Source organism: Microcaecilia unicolor, chromosome 11 (genome assembly GCF_901765095.1).
Source record: "Microcaecilia unicolor chromosome 11, aMicUni1.1, whole genome shotgun sequence".
NCBI lineage: Eukaryota > Metazoa > Chordata > Amphibia > Gymnophiona > Siphonopidae > Microcaecilia > Microcaecilia unicolor.
In genome coordinates, this window is record NC_044041.1 from 171,240,283 (window position 1) to 171,261,486 (window position 21,204).

General features: G+C 43.3%; 1 protein-coding gene across 1 annotated transcript in view; it reads right to left on the reverse strand.

Annotated features, from left to right (window-relative positions):
* Positions 1-18,742, reverse strand: part of LOC115481127 (cytochrome P450 2F2-like) — a 107,962-nt gene extending 89,220 nt beyond the window's left edge. Inside the window, exon 1 of the mRNA XM_030220158.1 lies at positions 18,578-18,742. The gene's annotated coding sequence lies outside the window, so the exon portion shown is untranslated. The remainder of the gene's footprint in view (positions 1-18,577) is intronic.
* Positions 18,743-21,204: the final 2,462 nt, after the last annotated feature.

The following is a 21,204-nucleotide window of genomic DNA, read 5'->3' on the forward strand; positions in this document are numbered from 1 at the left end:
TTATATTCAAATAATCCAAACCAATACATAACCTATTTACAAGTTCCCCCCTCCCCCCAAATGTCCTTTAAGGGCGGCCACGTCTTCCTGGCTGAATGGCCGTGTACAGCAGGCTAATGAGCAGCACCAGGAGCAGCCTCACTGCCCTATGGTGCTGCTCATTAGTCTGCCACATTGCCCCCACCTGCTGCTTCATTGCTGTCACCTCCTGCAGCAACTGGTTTACCCCATCCACCAGTTGCTGCAGGAGGCGCAGTGCTGGGGCAGGGGATGGGGGTAGGGATGCGGCTAGGGATGGGGGTAGGGGTGGGGATGGGGCTGCAGCTAGGGATGGGGGTGGTGATGGGGCTGCGGCTAGGGATGGGGGCGGGGATGGGGTGGAAAGGGCAGGGAGTGTGGGCCCTTCATCATCCCCCTCAAGGGGAGGCATTTCTGGCTAGGCCTCCTCCTGCTGGGCCTCTTCCTCCTGGGCCGCCTCCTCCTCCTCCTCCTCCTCCTGGGCTGCCTGCTCCTCCTCCTCCTCCTGGGCCATCTCCTCCTCCTCCTGGCCGGCCTCCTCCTCCTCCTCCTGGGCCGCCTCCTCCTGCTGCTGGTGCTCTGTGTATGTAACAGGATTGTGTTTGAGATCAGCACATCCAACATAGCTTACATAGTGCAGGAGCTGGCTGGCCTGAGGCGGGGGACGGGGTGTGAGATGCATGAGATGAGATGTCAAGGAACCGTGAATGCTGGTGTGACTGAGTACACAGGCAGATCACACTCATTGCTCAGCAGCATGTTTGCATTATAATTTGTGACTATGGTTGGCTGACTATTTTGGGTTTCTGTTTAATTATTATTATTATTTTTTTTTTTTGGGGGGGGGGGGGGGACACATAAGTTTAATATGAGGCAATGACATCCACTAAGAGTAGGACCTCAGGCAGGAATACCATGAAACAGTATCCACCCCAGAAAGAGGGATACAGAAATGAGGCTTGCCATCTCATTCATCTCACAGGAGGTTAGTTGGAAGTTGCAGCCATACCTCAGGCCTTGATCTGGGATAGAGGAGTTATGACTTAACTAGTTGCTTATTAGTCACATGGAAACTGATATTGTACAGGACATTTGCAGTATGAAATACATTTACAAAGGAGTACAGGTGCCCTGTTTATAATACTTACGTTGATCCCTGAGGCGCCGTCTCGCCGCCCTAATCATGTGAGGGCTCTGTAGGCGGACGTGGCGGGACCTCTGCCGGAGGGACTCTAAGTCCCTCCTGATGCCAAATCTTCTGCAAGATATAAGTTTGTATACCAGGAGTCAGGGGATGGGACTTCTTGCCTTCAGCACACAAATTCATTTGTAAATCAAGTAGAAGAGATTCAGAACACTGGGGGGGGGGGGGGGGGGGGGGGGGGGGGGGGGGAATGTGAGGACAGAGAGAACCGTTTGTGTGCAGTATTGTAGGGATGTGGCAATGTTTTTCATTTCTACTACCTAGATTATATTAATGAATGTGCATGTACACATTTCATTGATTACCCTTGAATGCAGACTCCAGTTTGTGCTTACACTACTGAGGGAGCTGTTATATATGTAGCTACAGGAGGGGGGGGCTGAAACACTTACCTCTGTAACCTGTCCCTGATCTCGGCCCAGGTTCTGATGCAGATAGCCCTGGGGGGCAGGTGGTGGTGGTAGGGGAAGAGTGCATGCCTTTGCTTGACGCACAGGTGCACTAGGAGCAAGTTCTCTGTGACAGAGAAGTTGGGCTCCCTTCTCATCGACATATTTGTAAGTGAAAATGGGAACACATGCGTCGCCTTATATGGCCGGCCATGCATGATGGCCGCCCTTACACGCAAGGCTCCATATATGGGTCGCCATTCCATATATGGATAGGTCAGCACGTGCACGTCTCGCCATGTACAATGGCTCCATATGTGGCCGGCTATGACGCATGGCCATCTGTGACGCATTCCCGTCATGCGTGCGGGCCTACGTGCGGAGTTGCCCTTATATGGGAGTTTTCATATATGGATCATTATCACAAATGTGAACTTCATACACAATATATTTCCCGTAGCTGCATGTTCCACAAGTACAGTGCAGTTGCGGACATCCAGATACAGGGAAAATTTACAGAACAATGAAAAATATCAAGTACAGTAACGTATTTCTCAAGTACCGTATTCTTAGTATACTTTGCCAGGCCCTGATTTGGCCGGTTTGAACCGCGAAAATCGAATGTTTAATGGGGGCGTTTTTACTATGCTTTGGCCGTATCAAATTTGGCCGGCTTCAATCGGGATAATGGTAAGTTTATGGCCGGCCATATTATTTTCGATTATTCCTGCCTGTTTTCACCCGCCTATATGAAGCCGGCCAAATTCTGAGTTCGCCAGCGTTTCGATTATTCCCCTCTATGTTACTATGACCACATTCCCACAGTATTATTATTATTATTTATTACATTTGTACCCCGCGCTTTCCCACACACAGCAGGTTCGGTGCGGCTTACATTGTAAAAGAAAGCATCTTACATGGTAGAAAATAAAGCAAAACAAGAAAATGTAGGAAGAGTATTATAAACTGTGATGATCATAACTACTTACATAGTGGAAAAGCATTACAAGGACATGTGAAAAGAATATTATGAACTGAGAAAAACACAGTGGCAACAATGCCCAGGAATATATGAGTTGGAATAGGGAAGATAGACAAGGGCAGGATAGGTAAAAGGGAAGGAGATAGGGAAGGAAATGGTAAAAGGATGGGGGGGGGGGGGGGGGGGGTAGAAGATAGGGGATTGAGTATAAGGGATTTGAGAGTAACGTCAAATGTGTCATTGGGGTCAAAGTTAGTGTCGACGTCGTAGCAGGAGTATCGTAGGTGGGCTGGTAGAATTAAGTTGGTCCATTAGGGTAAGCTTGCTTGAAAAAATGGGACTTTAACATTTTCCTGAAAGGTAAATAGTTGTTGGTTGATCGGATGGGTCTTGGGAGAGCATTCCAAAGTTGACTACCCAGGATGGAGAAACTGGATGCATAGTATGTTTTGTATTTGATACCTTTGCAGTTGGGGAGGTGTAAATTGAGGTATGTTCGTGATGTCATTGTTCTATTTCTAATTGGAAGGTCAATCAAGTTGTTCATATAGGTGGGGGACTCTCCTGATATGATCTTATGGATCATTGTGTGGACCTTGAAGTGTATTCTCTCTTTGATGGGGTGTCAATGAAGCCTTTCTCGAAGGGGTGATGCGCTTTCAAATCTTGACTTGCCAACGATAAGTCTGGCTGCCGTGTTCTGGGCAGTCTGAAGACTTTCAGGACTTGGGATTTACAGCCAAGGAAAACACTGTTGCAATAATCAACATAGGTGATGACTGTGGATTGAACCAGGTTCCAGAAAGTGTTCAAGGGAAGATAGGATTTCACTCGCTTCAGAATCCACATCATATTAAACATTTTCTTTGTGGTGAGCTTAGCGTGGTTATCGAAGAATAAATGGCTATCTATTGTAACTCCAAGGATCTTTAGACTATTGGAGATGGGGATATTTACATCTGGGGTATTGAGGGTAGCCGGGAAAGGTGGGGAGTATTGAGACGAAAGGACTAGGCATTGAGTTGTTGTTGAGTATGGCTTGTTTACCTATTCTTAAGCATTCTGTAATTTTCCTTGGCTCTGACAATAAGCTTTAGCTTAATAAAAAGGGGGGCTTGTTGCAGCAAAGCTTTGAGGCTCATCTGTGGATGGACGCATCGTGCAGAAAAGACTTGTTCCTGGTCATAGGGAGACTTTGGGCTTTCACTGCAATGGGCCTCCCGGCTGATGAGATAAGTGCCTGAAATTCCTGACCAGTGATGTTGTATGTATAATATGTATATATCTGTCTTATAGCTTTCTTTTAGTTAGATGATTTAATCATTGTATATACAAATGTAATAAATAAATATCTTAATCATTGTAGATATGGAGGCATATTTTCAAAGCACTTAGCCTCCCAAAGTTCCATAGAAACCTATGGAACTTAGCCTCCCAAAGTGCTTTGAAAATATGCCTCTTTAGCACCTCTAATAAAGGTCTCATTTACCTAATACAAATCCAAAAGAATCCACAGTAATTATTGAGTAGTCTGTGTTAGTAAGACAGGCTGTAAATCCATAGCAGTACATTTTTGGCGATGAGGGTGGGATTCGTATAAAGAATGACAACTTTTTAAGAGGAATGCAGAGGAGAGTTGAATTTCAAGGCTGGAATGAGGTACTATATGTTTTTATAGCCACTGAGTGGTCATAATGGGAGGAATAGGATTCCGGTTTAAAGGAATCATTGCCTTTTGTTGTGGTTTGCTGCAGGCAAAAAGTTAAAACAAAAAGGGAGAAGGAACGGTATCTTGTTGGGTAGACTGGATGGACCATACAGGTCTTAATCTGCCGTCATTTACTATGTTACTATGTAACAGTATTGCTTATCTGAAAACCCGTTAGAGGCGGGATAAATAGCATAGGAAAAGTACAGAATTGGAATGATAAGTGTGTGATTTACAGTTAAAATGAGATGCTTGCCAGAATACTTTACTAAATGATAACTGATCGTGCCGCTGTAAGAGTGACGCAGTATAAATATATGAAACAAAGGAAAGAAAATTAACAAAAAGAAAGTACATTTATATCATGATTTAAAATTATGTTTAGACTCATTTAGAGTTATTAATTGCACATTTAAAGGACAAGGGATGGGAGATAATTCTTAATAAGATACAAGGACTGTCTCAGGCAGGGAAACATTTAGGCATAGGAATTTGTTAATTGCAAGCAGCACATAAGTAAAATGCTAGCACCCGGTAATCAGGAAAAAATATGACCTTGAGTGGAAGGGAGAAGAGCAACAGTTTAAAAAAAAAAAGAGAAACAGGCTTTTGAGCAGACAACACAGATTGTTTCAGATCTGTGGCCAGTGCAACTAGAAGTAGAATTAAGTGTCTCAGTGAATGAAAATTATGCTAATTGGAGCCTTTGGCAAAAACAAAGGAATCAGGTAACACTGGGATTTTAGAGCCGTAGGTTTTTTAGAAGTAGAAAAGAAAATATACTTCTTTTGAGAAAAGAAAATATACTCCTTTTGAGAAACACCTATTAGCATGTTATTGGGCTCTGGTGGATACCGAGCAGTTAACTATAGGACATGTTGCTGTCCTGAGACCTGTAATCACTAAAGACCAACCTGTTCGAAAAGGCATATCCCACTGACCCAACTTAAGTACCTGAACCCAGCAACATAAAGATACCTAAACTTGTAATGAACACTATAAACTTAACATAACTTCCCTCTTTATGATTCCCTAATGTGTCTGTACATACCTATTTTATTGAAAATTAACTTCACTTTGTATTTGTTTCTTCACCGTAGGTAGCTATCACCTTACGGTATTATGTAAGCCACATTGAGCCTGCAAATAGGTGGGATAAAGTGGGGTGCAAATGTAACAAATAAATAAATAAATACCAATAATGCAATGGATACGTGGAGGGGCATTTTCGACTGAGGACGCCCAAATCTAAGGGCGCCCATCTCTGAGGACGGCGCCGCGAAGGGGCGGGGCTGACTGTATTTTCGAACGAGATGGCCGGCCATCTTTCGTTTTGATAATACGGTTGGGGCCGGCCAAATGTCAGAGATGGCTGGGTTTGAGATGGCCGGCCTCGGTTTTCGCCGATAATGGAAACCGAGGCCAGCCATCTCAAACCCGGCCAAATTCAAGGCATTTGGTCATGGGAGGAGCCAGCATTTGTAGTGCACTGGTCCCCCTGACATGCCAGGATACCAACCGGGCACCCTAGGGGGTACTTTTAAAAGTAAAAAAAAAATTAAAATAGCTCCCAGGTGCATAGCTCCCTTACCTTGGGTGCTGAGCCCCCCAAATCCCCCCCAAACCCACTCCCCACAACTCTACACCATTACCATAGCCCTTATGGGTGAAGGGGGCACCTACATGTGGGTACAGTGGGTTTTTTTTGGGGGAGGGGGGTTGGAGGGCTCCCATTTACCACCACAAGTGTAACAGGTAGGGAAGGGATGGGCCTGGGTCCCCCTGCCTGAAGTGCACTGCACCCACTAAAACTGCTCCAGGGACCTGTATACTGCTGTGATGGACCTGAGTATGACATTTGAGGCTGGCATAAAGGCTGGCAAAAAAAGTTTTTATTGTTTTTTGGAGGGTGGGAGGAGGTTAGTGACCACTGGGGGAGTCAGGGGAGGTGATTCCCGATTCCCTCCGGTGGTCATCTGGTCAGTTCGGGCACCTTTTTGGGACTTGGGCCTGAAAAAAAAGGGACCAAGTAAAGTGGACCAAATTCTTGGCAGGGACGCCCTTCTTTTTTCCATTATCGGGCAAAGCTGGCCATCTCTTAAGCACGCCCCTGTCCCGCCTCTGTCCCACCTTTGCTACCCTACTGACATGCCCCCTTGAAGTTTGGCCAGCTCCGCGACGGAAAGCAGTTGTTGCCGGCCAAAATCGGCTTTCGATTATACCGATTTGGCCGGCTTTAGGAGATCGCCGGCTATCTCCCTTTTTGTATCGAAAGATGGCCAGTGATCTCCTTCGAAAATAAGCTGAATTGCTTCCCAAAAACTCATTGGATAGGGGTGCACAAGAAGCTAGTATAATTGAATGGAAATCAGGGATTGGGGGAATTCCCTCACTGCATGAAAAGGTGGCAGCCCTTCCAGAAACAGGACAAACTGGGCTAGAACCCCTGGAATTGGTGGAGAGCCCAGTCAGGTGGGGAAAAGCCTATGATCAATTAACTAATGAGGAGCAGCAACATGAGTGGGTTACAGATGGTTCTGCTAAGTATGCTGGAGGAAAGAAAATGTGGAAAGCGATAGCTTACAATCCAAAAATAGAATTTTCATTAGAATGTAGTGGAGAAGGAGGAAGTAGTCAATATGCAGAGTTATATGCTGCCTATGTGGCTTTGAAAACTGAGAATTTAGGGCAATGTCATACATATATACTGATTCATGGTCTGTGACAAATGGATTAGCCATGTGGCTACCTACTTTGTATAAAAACAACTGGAAAATTAATCTCAAGGATTTGTGGGGCAGAGAATTGTGGCAAGATATTGTGTAAAATAGTAATGTTATTGTTTTTTATATAGATGCTCATTGCAAGGGTGATACTCTAGAACGTCTCTACAGCACAGTGGCTGATGAATAAAGTAAAATCACACCCCTCGAGGTGGAAAACTGTGGAAGAGCCAGATAATTGCTCAGGTTTGGCGAAATGGGCGCATCAAAAATGTGAACACCTGGGAAGAAAGGCCACTTACAGGTGGGCAACAGATTGTGGTAGTAGTTTAATTATGGATGTTATTAAAACTGTTATTGTTGAATGTCTGGTCTGTTAATACCAGACTAGGCGATCTGTTCCCCACATGTCTAAGGGGTAATTAAAAAGGGGAAAATTACCTGAACAAATTTGGTAGATGGATTATAAAGACCTTTACCCAATTTGCAAGGATGTAAATATGTGTGCACAGCAGTAGATAATTATTCTAGATATGTAATTGCACATACTTGCAGGCAACACTATTAAACTTTAGAATTGATAATTGATAATGGCTCCCATTTTTGAAGGCTAATTAGTACAGCAATATGCCTTAAGTCCTGATCCTCCGATCTTGGGCAAGAAGAATGGACTTATGTCCCAGCAAATAAGTGTTATGTTAGAGAATAACTGATCTGTTTATATGCTTTATTCATAGATCTTTGTAAGAATCAGTGTAATCCTTCTTCTTACAGTGTCTTTGGGTATGGTTATTACCCCCGGTGGACATTTATGACTCACAGCCGAGAGTCAGGGCAAGCTGATTGGGAGATGGAGGAATCATAGTGAAATCTGACAACAAGATAATTACACATGTTCAGCTAACTAGATGTATCCTGTGGCAACTGTCAACAACATACGAATGAGTTTAATATGACTTACACAAGTCAGACAGGCAATACAGCATTGTTGACCCCAAAATGTGGACATTGCTGACATTTACACCACCAATGTGTTATTAGCACGTTTATATTCTTCTTGTGTGAATGCTACACCTATGAAGACCTGTGTTAAAACTGTAGTACCCTTAATTGCCTTAATTGTAGAGTAAAATGAACTTGGTATGATACATTGTTAGGAGCTTTTAGTACAAGTGTAGAGATAACAAAGGCTATTGATGCTGAAACTTTAGATAAAACAAAATGTATTAGAACTGACATTAATTAGCTTATTAATTTGCAATATGATAAAGGGTTTTTTGATTATACTCAGTTTACAAGTAGAAATTAATATAGCATAATTTACCACTTGTCCGTTGTAATATTTATTTGCCCTTATAAAAAGGAACAAGGCTCAAGATGACTAACTCTGAACACTTGTGGAGGTGAATTTCACTGGTGGGTTCCTTCCACAACCTGATAATTTCAAATACTGCCTTGTGCACTGACGTCTTTTGTTATGGGCAAATTGTGTAGTTTACAGTGTGTATTATTTGTAATACTGAATTTTGGTTAGTTATTAGTGGGCAGCATTATTACCATTTGCCCTTGGATTATACTTCCTACTAATTTTAGTATGTTTATTGAAATTAGTGTTCAATATATATATATATATATATATATATATATATATATATATATAGTAACTGGGTCACCCTTCCAGATGGGACCGAGGCTGTCCCTGCTTAGCTTCAGCTGATTTTCATGAGCTGAGCTCTCCTGTACACCTCCTGGATCAGACCAGCTTCCTCTCACTCAGTCTCTCCCTCTGTTGGTCAGGGTCAGTATAGTCCTTAGTTTCTTTCTCCACCCGCTTCCAGAGACTTTAACACACTCAAAGTTCTTAGAAAAATCCAAGGCTTTATTGTTCAAGCTGTTTAAACACAGTATTAGCTGTGACTTGCATCAGTTCCTCCATCATGAATAGTTCAGCTTATCATTAACCGTCATTATTGTCACATAGTTCAATCCCTCCTCCAGCACAGATAGTTCAGCTTATCATTAACAGTCATTATTTCCAACAAAGTTCAGTCCTATTTTCCACATGACAGTTGCTGACTCTGCTAACCCCACAGCACTCTCTTTTATAAGCAGACAGTTTCCGGGTTAGTTGTTTCCACCAGCCTCCTCTCCACTGACTCACTTTAGCCTCCCCCAACATCCACAGTCTTGGCAGTACAGAGGCCACGAAAGCTTTTACCTTTTCTCCTCGAGTTTGAGCCAAACCAACCACTTCCATACACTCCACCTCCCCTATTTCCCCCACTTCCTCTTTATTGCATTCCATCTCTTCCTCCTCCCTCATTTCCCCCAGCTGTATCTCATTTTCTGGCTCAGAACTCATCTCCCAATCATTCACTTCCCCCTCCCCCTCCTGGGAGTCCAACTGACCCTGCAATGGCTTCTGGGGGAGAGTCGTTTTTCCCCTGAACTAGAGATTTCACCGGTGGTTTGGCCACCAGAGGGCGAACTGCTCGCTTAGCAGGGCAGAATGAGGAAAGATGCTGACTTTTAAAGGAACAGTCACTCCCCTTTCTTCATCCCGGCACTTTAGATTGTTCTCTCTCTCTCTCTCTCTCTCTCTCTCTCTCTCTCTCTCTCTCTCTCTCTCTCTCTCTCTCTCTCTCTCTCTCTCTATATATATATATATATATATATATAAATTATCAAATGTGAGAGTGCAGGTGAAAGGGGATCCGGGAAGACACGAAGAAAGGGGGTACAGGGAGCCGGGGAATCCCAACAGGGCAGATTTCATGTGCACAACACCCACATTCAGAAAGCTGGGCTACCGGAGGCAGAGAGGTTGGCTGGGTTAAGGAAGAAGGGGAGGAACTACCAGTCCCAGAATCCTTCTCTTCCCCACCCGACTGTGCAAGAGTTAGGGGAGGAGATAGAAGATTGGGAAATGGTCTCTGAGGAAGGTGATGAGGGCCAGCTGGAGAGATTGGGGGTGGGGGAAGTTGAAGAGGAGGATAAAATGGAGATTACTGAAGGACTAGGGGAGGAACAGATGGAGATTGGAGCCCTGGCTCAAACTCAAAAAGCTGCTATAAGAGGGTGGCTAGCTGTACCCTGGAGAGACTGGTGGAAGACCGGAGGAGAGAGGCTGAGGCACTGGGGGAAATCTCTACTAAAGAGGAAACAGGTGCAGCCTGTGGGAGAGAAAGAGAGCTGGGCACAATTGAAACCCCAGCCTGAACCAGGTGGGAATAAAGCTGTGTAACCGTGCTGTAAGAAGGTGCAAGAAAGACTGTGTAAACTGTTTCATATTAAAAAGGTCTGGGCTGCAACCTACCAAGCTATTTGATTTTTTTCCCTCTGATAATGTACTGTTCCCTAAGTGAAGTAATCTGAGCTAAAGTGAAGTGAAGTTATATGGACTGTTTTTGAACCTGAGTTTGAAGTTATATGGACTGTTTTTGAACCTGAATTTGACTGTGTTGAACCTGAATTGTGCTCTGGGCTGCTAGCCTAAACAACCTGGAGTGAAGGGTGTTTTGTTGATTTGAAGCAAGAAAATAAAAGCTCTTACTTATAAACATTGGGCTTTGAATGTGCCTCTGTGAAAGGAACGGAGGGAGGAGGAAGTCCTGGGAGTTCAGAGGGCCTGGAGCCAAGGCTCAGAGGAGCCAGATTGCTGTGGAGTGAAGGCAACAGTTGTGTGGAGGAAGAGGCAGCTAAGCAAGGTGAAGCCTGGCTGGGTCCTGGATGGGCGACCCAGCTACACAAACAACCATTCAACATTTAATAACCAACATAATATACTGTCATCCTATCACATCTACACACTCTCATTCATACCCACATACACAACCTAAAATCATTACACATAATCAGTGGAGGAGTTAAAGCTTATATACTAACTACTGTATGAAAATCTGCAGCATTTCTTTTCATAATCTTGTAGACAGTCTCTTGCTCAACGTGTACACTCCTTTTCTGAGCAGATATAGACAGTCATAACTTGGTGCATCAACTCTAAAATGAGCTCATTCTGCGTGTTCACCACTAAATCATCCCGTGCTGCAGATTTTCATACAGTAGTTATTGTATAAGCATTAACTCCTCCACTGATTATGTGTAATGATTTTAGGTTGTGTATGTGGGTATGAATGAGAGTATGTAGATGTGATAGGATGACAGTGTATTATGTTTATGTTTAGTTTTTTTTATATCTTGATAATTGATAAAGATTTAATTGGTTATTAAATGTTGAACGGTTATTTGATAATTTATAGTTTGATATGTATATGCAACCATTATTTACATTGGAACCTAATTCTTAGACTGTATGGAATTATTGTGTAAGGAATTATTAGATAGAATTGAAAAGCAAAGGACCGAATGTAATAAAAGGATTTTGGAGATTGCTTTTCGACTCTATCTGCCTTGACTAACAAGTGCACTCGGGGTCTGTAATGTTGATTAGAAGTATTTCTGTTTAAAAACGATTATTTAACTTTGATTGTGTGAAAATAAGTTGGAATGCAGAAGATAAGACACAGCTCTAATTAATTTGGTATGTGAAGAGGAGGATGGCGCTTGTTTTTGAAGTTCAGACTGGCCACCTGGACTTGGAAACATGTGACCACATTCCCACAGTATGGCCTGTTTACCTATTCTCAAACATTCTGTAATTTTCCTTGTCTTTGAAAATAAGCTTTAGCTTAATAAAAAGGGGGGGCTTGTTTATTTATTTTATTTATTTGTTACATTTGTATCCCACAATTTCCCACCTATTTGTAGGCTCAATGTGGCTTACATCGTACCGCAGAGGCCTTTGCAGGCTCCGGTGTGAATAAATACAGGGTGATGTTGTGGTAAGATCAAGTTCATGTGGCACAGCCACATTAGGGAATTGGAGAACGGAAGAGTTGTATTATGTCCATTACGTGCTTTAGTTTGGTTGTATTGCAGAAATTAGGCATTTAAGTTGGATCGGTAGGGTATGCCTTTTTAAATAGGTTGGTTTTTAGTGATTTCTGGAAGTTTAGGTGGTCGTACGTCGTTTTCAAGGCTTTTGGTAATGTGTTCCACAGTTGTGTGCTTATGTAGGAAAAACTAGATGCGTAAGCTGTTTTCTGTTTAAGTCCTTTGCAGCTTGAGCAGTGCAGCTTTAGATAAGATCATGTTGATTTGTATGTATTTCTAATTGGTAAGTTGATCAAGTCTGTCATGTAACTCGGGGCTTCTCCATAGATGATTTTGTGAACCAGGGTGCAGATTTTGAAGGCGATGCAGCAAAGCATCGTGCAGAAAAGACTTGTTCCTGGTCATAAGGAGACTTCGGGCTTTCGCTGCAATGGGCCTCCTGGCTGATGAGATATGTATATATCTGTCTTACATAAGTACATAAGTAATGCCACACTGGGAAAAGACCAAGGGTCCATCGAGCCCAGCATCCTGTCCACGACAGCGGCCAATCCAGGCCAAGGGCACCTGGCAAGCTTCCAACGTACAAACATTCTATACATGTTATTCCCGGAATTGTGGATTTTTCCCAAGTCCATTTAGTAGCGGTTTATGGACTTGTCCTTTAGGAAACCGTCCAACCCAGTTTTAAACTCTGCTAAGCTAACCGCCTTCACCACTTTCTCCGGCAACGAATTCCAGAGTTTAATTACACGTTGGGTGAAGAAAAATTTTCTCCGATTTGTTTCAAATTTACTACACTGTAGTTTCATCGCATGCCTCCTAGTCCTAGTATTTTTGGAAAGCGTGAACAGATGCTTCACATCCACCTGTTCCACTCCACTCATTATTTTATATACCTCTATCATGTCTCCCCTCAGCCGTCTCTTCTCCAAGCTGAATAGCCCTAACCTCCTTAATCTTTCTTCATAGGGAAGTCATCCCATCCCCACTATCATTTTAGTCGCCCTTCGCTGCACCTTTTCCAATTCTACTATATCTTTCTTGAGATGCGGCGACCAGAATTCAACACAATACTCAAGGTGCGGTCGCACCATGGAGCAATACAATGGCATTATAACATCCTCACACCTGTTTTCCATACCTTTCCTAATAATACCCAACATTCTATTCGCTTTCCTAGCCGCAGCAGCACACTGAGCAGAAGGTTTCAGTGTATTATCGACGACACCCAGATCCCTTTCTTGGTCCGTAAGTCCTAACGTGGAACCTTGCATGACATAGCTATAATTCGGGTTCTTTTTCCCACATGCATCACCTTGCACTTGCTCACATTAAACGTAATCTGCCACTTAGCCGCCCAGTCTCCCAGTCTCGTAAGGTACTCTTGTAATTTTTCACAATCCTGTTGCGATTTAACAACTTTGAATAACTTTGTGTCATCAGCAAATTTAATTACCTCGCTAGTTACTCCCATCTCTAAATCATTTATAAATATATTAAAAAGCAGCGGTCCTAGCACAGACCCCTGAGGAACCCCACTAACTACCCTTCTCCATTGTGAATACTGCCCATTTAACCCCACTCTCTGTTTCCTATCCTTCAACCAGTTTTTAATCCACAATAGGACATTTCCTCCTATCCCATGACCCTCCAATTTCCTCTGTAGCCTTTCATGAGGTACCTTGTCAAACGCCTTTTGAAAATCCAGATACACAATATCAACCGGTTCCCCTTTGTCCACATGTTTGTTTACTCCTTCAAAGAATTGAAGTAAATTGGTCAGGCAAAATTTCCTCACACAAAAGCCGTGCTGACTCGGTCTCAGTAATTCTTGTCCTCGGATGTGCTCTGTAATTTTGTTTTTAATAATAGCCTCTACCATTTTCCCCGGCACCGACGTCAGACTCACCGGTCTATAATTTCCCGGATCTCCCCTAGAGCCTTTTTAAAAAATCGGCGTTACATTGGCCACCCTCCAATCTTCCGGTACCACGCTCAATTTTAAGGATAAGTTGCATATCGCTAGCAGTAGCTCCGCAAGCTCATTTTTCAGTTCTATCAGTACTCTAGGATGAATACCATCCGGTCCAGGAGATTTGCTACTCTTCAGTTTGCTGAACTGCCCCATTAGGTCCTCCAGGTTTACCATGAAGCCAGTAAGTTTCTCCGACTCGTCCGCTTGAAATACCATTTCCGACACTGGTATCCCACCCAAATCTTCCTCGGTGAAGACTGAAGCAAAGAATTCATTCAGTCTCTCTGCTACGTCTTTGTCTTCCTTGATCGCCCCTTTTACCCCTCGGTCATCCAACAGCCCAACAGATTCTTTTGCTGGTTTCCTGCTTTTAATATACCGAAAAATTTTTTACTATGTTTTTTTGCCTCTAATGCTATCTTTTTTTCGTAATCCTTCTTGGCCTTCTTTATCTGCGCCTTGCATTTGCTTTGACACTCCTTATGCTGCTGCTTGTTATTTTCAGACGGTTCCTTCTTCCATTTTCTGAAGGTGCTTCTTTTAGACCTAATAGCTTTCTTCACCTCACTTTTCAACCAGGCCGGCTGTCTTTTGGACTTCCGTCTTTCTTTTCTAATTCGCGGAATATGTATGGCCTGGGCCTCCAGGATGGTATTTTTGAACAGTGTCTACGCCTGTTGTACAGTTTTTACTCTCTCAGTTGCCCCCCTAAGTTATTTTTTTACCGTTCTTCTCATTTTATCATAGTCTCCTTTTTTAAAGTTAAACGCTAACGTATTTGACTTTCTGTGTACAGTTACTTCAAGGTCGATATCAAAACTGATCATATTGCGATCACTGTTATCAAGCGGCCCCAGTACCATAATGTCCCTCACCAGATCATGCGCTCCACTAAGGACCAAGTCTAGAATTTTTCCTTCTCTCGTCGGCTCCTGCACCAGCTGCTCCATAAAGCTGTCCTTGATTTCATCAAGGAATTGTACCTCTCTAGCGTGTCCCGATGTTACATTTACCCAGTCTATATTTGGATAATTGAAGTCACCCATTATTATCACATAGCTTTCTTTTAGTTAAATGATTTAATCATTGTATATACAAATATAATATTTGTTTTATTTATTAGGATTTATTTACCACCTTTTTGAAGGAATTCACTCAAGGCGGTGTAGAGTAAGAATAGATCAAACATGAGCAGTAGGCAATTAGAGCAGTAAAAATATTCGAACAACAATACAAAGTATGGCATGGTATACTACTTGCAATGACAACACAATATGTACTAGAACATTATAATTGGTAGTGAGGGGTAAGGCAAAGTTGTAACATATAGATGAGTAAGAAAGTAGGAAGAATTAGAAAGTAAGGTGATTGATTTGAAGAAAGTTGCGCGTGAGGTCAGAGAGATGGTTAAATATTATCTCAGTTAGGGTAGGAGTGGATAAACATGTCCCGCTGCAGTATGTGCAGCCCAAGTCAGTCCTTTTGTGTGTGAGTGAGACTAACAAGTTAGTTACTTCTTCCATTAAAGGCTTCATTGAAGAGCCAAGCTTTCACCTGCTTTCTGAAGTAGAGGTAGTCTTGTGTTAAGTGGAGCCTTTCAGGCAATGCATTCCAGAGTGTGGTGGCTACTCCGGAGAAGGCTCGCTTGTGGGTATCACATCGTGTAATGTCTTTTGGAAAGGGTATAGTTAGTGAAAGTCCTTGGGAGGACCTTAGTGTCCTTGGCAGTGTGTGGAGGATCATCCTATTCTTCAGATACTCGGGGCCATTTCTTTTGAGGGCCTTGAAGATCAGACATAATAAATAAATATCTTAATCATTGTAGATTTTAGTACCTCTAATAAAGGTCTCATTTACCTAATATGAATCCAAAAGAATCCACAGTAATTATTGAGTAGTCTGTGTCAGTGGGACAGGCTGTAAATCCATAGCAGTACAGAAGGAGACTGGGGCTGGGTAGGGAAGGGCAGGGAGAGGAGGAATGAAATGTAGGTACAGGCAGGTATAAAGGTAGATTAAAAAAAAGTGGCGTGAAAAGATGAAACAGAAGGATCAAAATCAGAAATAGATGTACAGAAGGAAGGGAAAAAATGGAGAGAGTGAAGAAATAGAAAATGTAAATAAGTTCCTGATATAGGACTTAGGCAAGAACCAATATGAGGAAGTGGTAAATAGAAACCAGGATCATTCTGACTGGAAAGATCTAGGGGAGGACTGATTAAAAAAAAAGTTCCAGTAGTGAAGAATGAGAAAAAGCAGCAGAAACACAGCTAGAGCCTCTCAAAGATTCAAACTTCAAAATGTCTGATAACTTTCCTTGAGAATCTGGTGGGTCATAGATATGCATCTCACGTACTGTAACCTCTTTATAAGTCCAGACCATAATGCATCCAAAGCACACAGTAAAGAGAAGATTGAATGTTTTTCTAAATGTGTCTTGGGGATACAAAAAGTTGCTTTCTCCTCGTGCCTTTCCCCAGTGGTATCCTTCTTTGTGTATGGATTTTGGGTTATGGAGTAGAAAGTTCATGGCATAGACATAGGTGCTTAAACCAAGTTCCATAAAGACTCTGGTTTGGATTGTATGTTGTGAATGTGTTTCAAAAAAAACAAGTGAGACATCTGAGGCACCAGCCTTGGACCTTCACTAAGGAGAAGAAGAAGAGGAGAAGAACTAGTTCATAAGTAAGTGTCCCAGAGAGGCACAGGAAGTAGTCTGCCCAACTACATAAAGAGTAATTGCTTGCCTATACATAAGAAAAGCCATACAGAGTCACCCGCTAAGGTGATCGAGAGTCCTCCAACTGCATTGCTACCAGTAGGGGGTACGACTTGAATATTGTATTTTCAATCACCATGGACAGGCAGATTCCCTGAAGTCCTGCAGAGCTTGCCTGTTCCTCACTATTTTTTTGTTACATTTATACCCCGCGCTTTCCCACTCATGGCAGGCTCAATGTGGTGGGCAATGGAGAGTTAAGTGACTTGCCCAGAGTCACAAGGAGCTGCCTGTGCCTGAAGTGGGAATTGAACTCAGTTCCTCAGGACCAAATTCACCACCCTAACCACTAGGCCACTTCTCCTCGTGCCTTTCCCCAGTGGTATCCTTCTTTGTGTATGGATTTTGGGTTATGGAGTAGAAAGTTCATGGCATAGACATAGGTGCTTAAACCAAGTTCCATAAAGATAATGAAACAGCACCCCCCCCCCCCCACTGGCAGTAGTGTAGGTGGGGGACTCCTGCTCGGTTTAGAGGGAACAGTGTCCAGGTGCCATCAATATTTAGTGCTGGGACCCGCATAACTAACCGTGCATAGTTAGGACTGCTTTTTATGCAGTTATACTTGCCCAATTAGTTATCCAGGTGCAAGCAGTGAATATCAGTGGTGCAGCGACATTGTTACCAGACATTATTCTCTCATTCCACACCTGCATTCTGTGATTTTCAGTAGATCCGCCAAAATACGGCCCTGTGTTAGGTCTTGTACACATTTGGTGCTGAATAAAGTTACTTTAACATACCATCAGCTGGAGAGATTTCTTGGTCCACCCCTACTCTTTTGTACCTGATTTGGACTACACATGGGATTTTTTCTTACCCTGACCTGTTGGTGGTTGTTCTGATAACAAAGGTCCACCATGACTCCAGCCCTGGACTGCCTTGGCTGTAATCAGATAGCACCATTAATTATTTGCATATTTGTGACCACCTCTCTGAAAAGGTGATTAAAGTAGCAGGTTCAAAATGTTGAGACCGGCCGATTTTTCATGTCACTGATCCATAAGCAGCCTGCAAAAGTTACATGGTTTTTCAAATAAAAGAATGGGATTTGGACTGTTGTATTACAAATTGTTTGCTCTAACAGAATTCATCAAAACATCATTTTTTGTTTCTGGTGACTTTAGCAGTGCGTTTTTTCTAGCAAAAAAGGTGCCGGTACTCAAATGCCTGGCCATCCTTCAGGGGTGGGGTAATTACTGAGGGACCCACCCCACAATAGCCAGGCCCTCTGCAACCAGTCACAGAATCTATGACAAGGCAGAATTGTTATGTAGAGGTTGATCTCTTTCATTAAAACGTGGGGACCATGGGTCAATTTTAACAGACAGTGAAAAAGGTGCCGGTACTCAGTATCCCCAAGTACCCCCTCAAAAAAAGCCCTGGACTTTAGTCACCTTTTCCCAGAGATGGTTACTTTTAACAAAGCTTTTACAAGGATATAGAAGTTAAATAGTAGCACAAGTTCACGAGCCTTCTAGTCCGTAATAAGAAATATTCAGAATTTCTCTTGGATTGACGGAGCAACATCCAGGAAAACCCAAATTATTTGCACAGTTCCCCCCCCCCCCCCCCCCTTGAGAGAAAACCAAGGAATCAGGCAGGGTAACCCTGTCACTTTCTTCTTGTGATGGTCCTCTAACTCCACTTATAAGCAAATTCTCCAGCTCCTTAAAGAACACATACTCACTCATGCTACGGTGATACAACATAGATGAATAAATTATATATCTCACCGTGCAGACACGAAAGCAAAGCCACTTCAAGTACTAGCTAACTGGAACAATAAACTCCCAACAGTATAGACTGACAAGGACATCAATCAGAGTGTTCTTCAAGATTACAGCAATAGAAACTTGCAAACCCTCAGGTATCCGAAAATTGTTCATCATGAAATTTTTACCTTGTAGTGGGTGGATAGAAATGCTTAGAGTAGAAGCCTCTGTTTCACTTCGTCTGCAAGTTCTTTCTTCTCTCCTTCATGTGATATTTATACAACATCAGACTGACAGATTTCTGTTATCCACCTTCAGTATGTAAGCTCTTCTGTTTGCATTCAGATGGAACACAAGCTGCATTGAATGAATTCCAAAGTCTAGCATTCCTAGGCCAATTTTCATTCTGTTGAACTCTTGCACTTCGGTTTGAAATTTTGGCAATTGTACAAGTACCCTCCTCTGCACTTTTTAAAAAAGTTAATCTAAGGATAAGTCTCAGCCTTGCACAATTATGAAACAAACAGCACATCAGTTTTGTGGCAGGCTTTAATTTCCTGCAACTTCTAGAAGGCTGAAGAAAGTATGGAAGCTGGGGGACTCAGTGGGTGCTGTTGGATTGGAACACCTATGGAACTTTGCCCCTGCCTTCCAGAGTTAGGGGAACCAGGGCCCTACTAGAGATGTTAACTAAGGGCACATTGGGCCATGCCTTGAATCTTGAACCCAACATCCTTGCAACCTCATTTCCCCAGCCCAGCATGCCCTCTATGTATTATTTAGAGCTGTCTGGGGGTTCTCTTGCAACCTTTTCCTCAACTGGCAAGAGAAATCAGTGAGCCTGTACTGGCTTTGGTTCCTTCTGAAACTGGAACTGCATGGTGCCAGCAGGTATTATTAGCAGAGATGGGGGTCGTTACTTTTTAGAAGTACTTAAGTAAAAAGTAAAAGTACTGGCTTCAGCAGAGAAGTAAAAGTAGAAAGTCTTATCCCCCCAAAATAAGTAAAAGTAAAAAAGTATAGCTCTTTAACAAGTTGGACCACAGAATCTAGTATGTTTACAAGCATCAACTAGTAATCTGTCTAGATCTCTGTGGGAACAATGGAACAGAAACTTAATAAATGAAATTTCAAATTTAAATGAATACCTTCTGAGAGTGTGGAGGAGGGAAGGAGTTTTATGTTTTTAACATTTTGAAATGATTGCCTCTATTACATTTTTACTAGCTATATGCATAGCATTTTAAAACGTAGATTAATTTTACATTTGTAAATGTTTTCTCTTTTAATCACCTCCATGATAGGCTTCCATGTGGGAAACCAGCAAGAAATGCTGGGACTGAGAATGGGAAACCCTATCTGACGGAACAAGGTGACAAGTCCACTGCTTTCCCTCCCCTTTCCCCACCTCCTCTGCAACCCTAAAGAGGTCAGAAAAGCCTGGTTCCTGCAAATATCCAGTCAGCTCTCTCTTGGCTCAGAGGTGGGCTGATTGCTTAGCTTGCTGTAGCAGACATAATCCCTTAATAAATTGGGGATTACTGAGAAGCAGAATCCCTGTTGTGAGTCATTAGGGTGAGTGACTGGGAGGAGGCCCAACCCATAGGAGAGATTTTGAATTAAGTTGCTGGGAAAAAGTGCCCTGTACTGAAGAATGACAGTGCAGGTGGAGTTATGAAAAAATAAAAGTTGGTGTATGCTCTTTTAGAGGGGAGAGTTGAGTTTGGAGTTTTAGTCTTGGGGTTTGGGTCTTGAGTTGGTTGGTAACCCCAGCCAAATTCTGGTGGAAAGGAAAAAGGAAGAGAACTCAAGACCTAGGGGACTGGGGCTAGGGACAGCCTATCTCTAGGTACCAGCGGCGAAGCCACAGGGGGAGAACTTGGGAGCCTGGGCCACCCAATTTGAGTTCAGGCCCCTAAAGTCTGCTGGTTTGGCTGGCAGGGTTCCCCAAGCCCCATCAGAAGAAACATTCTTGCAGTGATATTCACTGCTGCGCTGCCTGCCCTGCCTGCCCTGCTTCCCCCTCCCCTGTGCGCATGCTGATTTTTAACTTAATTAAAAGCATGTGCACTGGAGCAGGAAATCAGGGTAGGCAATGCAGCGGTAAATATCACTGCAGGAATGCTTCTGCTGGCGGGGCGTAGGGACCCCTTCCAGCCCAGGTATGTGGGGTTGCAGCGGGAAGGGGGGGGGGGGGGTCCTCTGCCAGGTACACAGTGGATCCAGGAGGGAGATCACTCCAGGAGACCAGGAGAGTGTGAGCCCGTTGAAGGTGTTCTATATGGAAAAGAGAGCATCTAGTTACATCAGCACTTTCTAAGCCTAATCTGGGCAGGGAATCTATACATAACTGTGCATAATTTGTATATTTCCCTACTATCCCTGTATATAAACCTGGAAGTTAAAGAGATAGGGTCCCCCCCCCCCCCCCCCCCCCCCCCCCCCCCCCCCCCTGAGGAACACCAGAAGAGAGAAGGAAGGATTTGATCGACTGGAGTTGCTGGTTACAAGAGTTAAAATAAAGCATTCAAGTTTGTTTTGTACAAGCTATGGACTGCTCTGTGCTCTTTGAGCGAAGGGCTGCGAGGAGAGCTGATCGCTGATAGTGTTAAATCCTCCCAAGACCAGGATCGCTATTCCGGACCTGAAAACCCACTCCCGACTCGACTGGGAGCTGACTGGAAATTCGAGTGTGGTAAGAAAGGCCTGAATGATAAAGTGCATATTTATGAACCACCTGGATCCAGAGCTAGTACCTGGTGAGACCCGGGTTACACAAGAAATAATACACCTGACCTGGTACTGTTGCAGCGTG